This window comes from Eschrichtius robustus, chromosome 3 (genome assembly GCF_028021215.1).
Source record: "Eschrichtius robustus isolate mEscRob2 chromosome 3, mEscRob2.pri, whole genome shotgun sequence".
NCBI lineage: Eukaryota > Metazoa > Chordata > Mammalia > Artiodactyla > Eschrichtiidae > Eschrichtius > Eschrichtius robustus.
The window spans coordinates 30276947-30283627 of record NC_090826.1 but is presented as its reverse complement, the minus strand read 5'-3'; the positions used below and the strand labels follow the sequence as shown (position 1 = coordinate 30283627).

At 42.5% G+C, this 6681-nt stretch overlaps 1 pseudogene; it reads left to right on the top strand.

Moving 5' to 3' along the window:
* The first annotated feature begins 5314 nt into the window (after positions 1 to 5314).
* Positions 5315 to 5880, top strand: LOC137760974 (large ribosomal subunit protein eL18 pseudogene; annotated as a pseudogene).
* Positions 5881 to 6681: the final 801 nt, after the last annotated feature.

Genomic DNA, 6681 nt, shown 5'->3' with positions numbered 1-6681 from the left:
AGATCATGGGAAGCAGAGACCGAAAGTCTTCCTCCCCCCACCCACACCCACCTCGGCCCCCTCTTGCTGGACCCCAGAGGAGACTGGGATGGGGGCGAGGATCTTAACTAATGTAGGGGAGATAGAGACAAACAATTCTGTTGTGGAAAGGGAGCTGGTGGTTCCAGCGATGCAGCCCAGTGGAGCCCAAGGAGGGAGATAGCCCTCTGCACTGTTAATTCCCTTTGGCTCCCCCTAAGGCTTCAGTAAAATTTTGTTAAATGTTACCATCTGGTTTACAATCTGGTTTCTGTGCTTGGGGGGAATTTGGGATGGGACTTTTAGGAGAGCAGAAATAATCCAGAGAAATGCAACGCAGAAATGAAGGAACAAGCTGACCAGAAGTCAGACAGCTGCTTAATGTTCTAGCAACAACCAGGGTTGCTTTGAGGGGACATGGGACCTGGGACATGGAAGTATTCCTCAGGGATTTTCAGAGATCGCTGGGGAGAGAACCTGAGAAAGTGTGAGTCTTTCTTCCAGTTAAACCGTTTGGGGACTCAGACGATCGCTACCTAGATTTTAAGGGGAAGGATGATTTTTGGAAGGCTGTGGAACTTGGGAGCATGGAGGGCTTATTTTTAAGACCTTGGGTATAGTTGTGGGACAAGCTAATGTCTTAACCATTTGTTTCTCTAGTTCAGTATTTTCCCAAATTCTTAATGGAGAGCCACATAGCCAATGAAGGTTATCAAAGACCACAACCCACACAAATGCAGGTACAGCATTTCAATGCAGCAGGTTATCTGTACTGTACCCAATACTGCAATTGGACATACTCACTGAGCCAGTTCAAACTGGACAATTCCCGCGAGCTCAAGCCTCATTCCCAACATTTCAGCTGAAATCCCTGACCTGTTTAAGTTTGAACTCATTCATATTACATTCACTAACTTCCACCCCCAAATTATTACCAGCAATTCTCACTGACTCCTGGGAAAACCTTGGAGTCCTTTTTTACGGGGGCGGGGGCAACAGAAGCAGAAAACCACAGAGAATTAGAGAAAAGCAACCAACCTTTCCTTCTTTCTAAATAAATATCATTTCAGTTAGAATATCAGATTCTTTGCATGAGCCAGACGTTTAATGCCCACATTGGAATTTTGCATTCCGTGTGGACGACACACCCCTCCCACAGCATGGCAGGTAAGATATTTAGTTACTGGTAAAAATTCAAAACCCACAGAAAAAACCAAACTCACACAAAAGTTTCGATTCAAATTGCCATTGTGAAATAAGAAAACCCTGAGCTAAGGATTGCATCCAATTAGAATTATGTTAACGGAACCCCAAATTTGTCTCCCCGATTTCATTGATTGAATCCCCAAGTTTTCACCCATCATTTTGCTAATACGCAGAATGCTGGCCCCAGAGAGGGCTGAGTTTTCAGGGAAGTGGCCCCAGCCACCTGGAACCCTCACAGCAGGGAGTCCCTCCCCGGTGGCTTCTGAGCAGCTGCTCTGAGCGCCAGGAGGAGAGTGGTTCCACGGGGCGCTGGGGAAGCCCTTAGCAGATGTTGTTTCTTCTTTCCCTCTCTTGTTTAGAGCAGAGATTCCCCCGGGGTTACCGGCTCTCAGCAGCTGAGCTTTGGAACTTGATCTCCTCTTCTCTATCTGGCCCTCTACTCCACAAAGTCCCGGCTCTCTTGTGGCTAAAAAATTTATAAGAGCCTAGCCTAGGCGTTCAGTGGGAGGTGGGAACTTACAACGTTCCAGCACTGCCTTTGGTATCGGACAGCCTGACTCAACTGTTCATCCTCTGTATGACCTTGTGCGAATGATTCCAACTTGGACCTGAAATGCGGGGGTGACACAGTCCTAGCTCACGGGTGATGATGAATGAGGTGATACGTGTGTGTAGCACTTGGCACACTGCCTGGCACAATGGTGGGCCTCCAATAAATTACAGTTATTAATATCACTTCCTGCTGGGAAGTAAGGAAAGGGGAAATCATTTAGCTGAGTCTAAAATATAAAATCAGTACTTTCATATAAAAGTTAATTAATGAGAGCAATTGTTAGGCCAAGGCCCTGTTGGCTCTCATTTTTGGCTTGTCCTAGAGCAGAAACAGAAAAAAAAAAAAAACCACGACTGAATTATGTAAGAACGTATTAACTCCCAGTTAATCAATACATAACTAAGGTATTCTTTGAAGCAGGCCTGAAAGGCAAAGTAGACAATTGTCTGACAGACAAGGGGCCAGAGTCAGGATGGCAGATATGTAGCTGATATCCTGTACTCCCCTCCACTTCCCGTCCTTGCTGCATATCCCCTGCCTAGGGCAGACATCTTTAATCAATCATAGCATCTTATCTTGCTAAACCTGGATTCTGCCTTATGATAGTTTTCCTTCTTTTGTTTTTCTGTAGTAAAGTATTTTAAAGCAAATCTTGAATATTGCATCATTATAATCCTGCAGGATACATTTCTTTAAAAAAATGGATGTTTTCTTACGTAACAACAAGGCATTATCTCACCTAACAAAATTAACAACAAAAAAGATCCTTTGTATTGTCTAATATCAAGTTCATAATAAAATTTCCCTGATTGTCCCGAAATATTTAGGATTATGTTTAATGCAGCTGTGGATCAATAGTCAGAGTTTTTAAAGCATGAGTCAGAAGCATCTGCAGGCTGCCCTTTGAGGAATGGAAAGGAGGGGTTTCTCCTACCGCTGGTCGGCTTTGTGCTTTCAAAGGTTTGTTCCTGGGGGTGGGAGCATTTATGGTCTATCTTCCTCTCTGAAGATTGCTAGTTCCTTGAATCCTTTGTTCTGCCAGGAAGCAAGGAGGCCTTCTTAAAAATAGGACTCTGGAACTCTGGGGTCCCTAGGTTTTCCGAGGATGACCCTAGCCGATCAGGCCCTGCTGTGAGTGGTGATACTAGTAGGGGATTGTGGGGGTCCTCAGCTCCCAGGAAGTTGCTGATCCTACCCTGGAGGGCTGGTCATGGGAGTTAGATCTCCCTCTGCTCAGGCTGTCTCAAGTTATCTATCTGTCCACTCTGCACCCCAGGGAACAGGTGTCCTGTGTGCTCTGGAATCAACTGCCGGTGTGCCAGCAGGGACTGGCATGGATTTTCCATTTCCTGTGCACGTCTGCGAGGAGATTGGAGACTCAATTTCAGGATGCCTGGGCCTGCACAAAGGCAGTGACAATGGCTATTGTCTGGGAAATGGCCTACTGTGGAGATGGGGTAGGGAGGCAGCAAATTAGGGACTGTCGATTCCTTCCCTGGGGAGCTGAGACTGTGCTCTGGCAGACAAAGGTCTGATTTAGTGCAGGACACACTGAAGTCAGAGACAACGTCCTGGGAGGAGCCATAGAGGATCTCCACTGAGACCCTTGGTCCTCAGGGTCTTGCTGAGGTCAGGGGCTCAGGTGGCAGGACAGGAATAGGAGCAGGGCAGCCTAATCAGGGGTTGCAACGGTTCCTGGGAAACTTTGAGATGGAAAAAGAGATCTGAGGGTTTGTACGTTGACTTCCCATTCTTCATGACACTGCCTTAGCCCTTCTAGGGGGAGTAGGACATAGATTTTTCCTGTTTCTCTCTTTTTTGTTTCTTTCCATCCCTTCCTCTCTCCCTCCTCTCTCATTCCCTTTCTTTTATGTCCTCATTCATTCATTTATTCACTCATTTATCCAATGTCAACTGTCAAGGGCCTTCCTATATGTCAGTCACTGTGCCCAGGGCTTAAGATAAGATGGTGGAAACGACAGACATGGTCCCTGCTCTCATGGGATTTACAGGTTAGGGGAGAGATGGACACCAACCGAGATAACACATAGATAAACGCAATGGTTACAAGTTATAGTAAGGATTATGAGGAAAATAAAAGGGCTGACATAGGACATTACACTGTGTTCTACCTACTAGTGGTGTCTGTTAAGCTCTGACCAGCTCCCTGCCCTTGTCCCTTGCTTCCCTCACAGGTATGATTTCTTACCTTCCCCTGAGACCGTTGGCTCTGTGTTGAACCAGCTGCCAGGGCTCCTCCCTGGCTGCAGGCAGGAGGGATTTCAGAGCTCTGGGACAACCCTCTGGGACTCTGACTGCAGGTTATGTCTTGACCTTGAGCCCCAGACCTATTTCTGTGCCAGAGAACCTGTCTTTTTAAAAAAATTTCTAGGTTTTTATGGAGATATAATTTACATACGGTGAAACACACAGATCTTTAGTTCTGTCCATTTTTGCTTCATGTGTTCATAAGCTCTGTTATTAGATGCATACATATTTGGGATTGTTCTGTCTTCTTGATTATTTGACTCTTTTTATCATATGAAAATTTCCTCCTTTCCTCTAGTGGTATTCCTTGTCTTGAATCTACTTCAGCTGATATTAATATATCCTTTTTTTAAATTAGTGCATCTTTTCACTTTTAACTTCTCTGTGTTTATATTATTATTTATTTTTATTTAAAATTTTTTTTCCAGATTCATCAAATTTTAATATTTTGCAGAATCTGCCTTACCTTTCTCTAGCTATATTCATTTTTTTCTGGACCATTTGAGAGTAGATTACACATATTAGGTTCTTTACCCCTTTAATGTTTCAGTATGCATTTCATAAGAGCAAGAATATCCTCTTACATCACCCAAAAAGTTAGCAATTTTAGAATATTTAACACTAATACAATATTTTAATCTAATCCACAGTCATTACTGCAATTGCCCCAAATCTTTTTAAAAAAAATTTTATTGGAGTATAGTTGATTTACAATGTTGTGTTACTTTCTGCTCTACAGCAAAGTGCATCAGTTATACATATACATATATCAACTCTTTTTTAGATTCTTTTCCCATATAGGTCATTACAGAGAACTGAGTAGAGTTCCCTGTGCTATACAGTTGGTCCTTATTAGTTATATATTTTATATGCAGTTGTGTGTATATGCCCATCCAAATCTCCCAGTTTATCCCTCCCCTCTCTGTGTTTTTATACTTAAAGTGTGTGTCTTATTATAAAAGGATATAATTGGGTCTTGCTCTTTTATTGTCAGATAATTTCTGCCTTTTAATTAAAGTGTTTAGTTCATTTACATTTAATATAATTATTGATTTGGTTGGATTGAAAGTACCATTTTGCCATTAGATATCTGTTTTTCCACTTTGTTATTTTAAAATTTTCTTCCCTCCTTTCCTTTTTCTTTTGGGTTTTGAGAATTTTTAGTATTCTGTTTTTATCTCATCTAGTTTTTTAAAAAAATCTACATCTCTTGTTAAATGATTGTTCTAGCTCTCTCTTTCTGGACCTGGCTAAGGAGGAGGAGCCATCATGGGAGTTGACATCCAGCACAACAAGGACCGAAAGTTTCCATGCAAGGAGCCCAAGAGCCAGGACATCTACCTAAGGCTGTTGGTCAAGCTGTACAGGTTTCTATTAGACGAACCAACTTCACCTTCAATCAAGGTGTACTGAAGAGGTTGTTCATGAGTCACACCAACTGGCCACGTCTGTCCCTTTCCCAGGTGATTTGGAAGATGAAGCTTCCTGGCTGGGAAGGCAAAAGAGCTGTGGTTGTGGGGACTATAACCGATGATGTGCATGTCCAGGAGGTGCCCAAACTGAAGGTGTGTGCTCCTCGAGTGAGCAGCTGCTCCTGGAGCTGCATCCTCAAGGCCGGGGGCAAGATCCTCACCTTCGACAAGTTGGCCCTGGACTCCCCCAAGGGCTGTGGCACTGTCCTCCTCTCTGGTCCTCGCAAGGGCCGAAAGGTGTACAGGCATGTCGGCAAGGCCCCGGGAACCCCGCATAGCCACACCAAACCCTATGTACGCTCCAAGGGCCGGAAGTTTGAGCGTGCCGGAGGCCGATGGGCTAGCCGTGGCTACAAAAACTAACCCCAGGTCCTACCGTGTTACTAAAAAGATTTTGGATGCTAAAAAAAAAAAAAAAAAAAACAAAGATTGTTCTAGGAATTGCAATATGCATTCTTAAATTATCAAAGTCTACCTTGAATTAATATTATTCCCCTTCACATACAATGTAAGAATCTTACGACAGTAGATTTTAATCTCCCCCCTTTTGTTCTATTTTTGACATTTTTTTGTATTTTTACATATGTTAACTCCCACAATGTAGTATCATTTTTTGCTCTAAACAGTAGTTTTTCTTTTAAAGAAATTAAGAATTAAGAAAAGTCTTTAACACTGACTCATACTTATTACTATTTCTGGCATACTTTATTCCCTGATGGGGATCCTAGTTTCCATCTGGTACCATTTCTCTTCAACCTAAAGAACTTCCTTTAACATTTCTTATAATGCAGATCAGCTAGTGATGAATTCTCCTAGCTTTGGCTTATTTAAAAATGTCTCTATTTCACCTTAATTTTTGAAGGATTTTTTTTCTGAATATAGGCTTTTAGGGTGATAGTTTATTTTTTTTCTAGCACTGTAAATTCTCCTTGCCTTCTAACTTGTGTCTAGTGGTAAATCAGTGATAAGTCATATATTTTTATCTTCATTCTCCTATCTGTAGGCATTTTTGTTGTGGGGAGGGAGTTCTTTTTCTCTTTTTTTTTTCTGAAATTTTCTTATGTGCCTTGATGGTGTTGTGTGTGTTTGTGTGTGTGTGTCTACACTGCTTGGGGTTTGTTGAACTTCTTGGATTTGTGGATGGACATATTCATGATATATGAA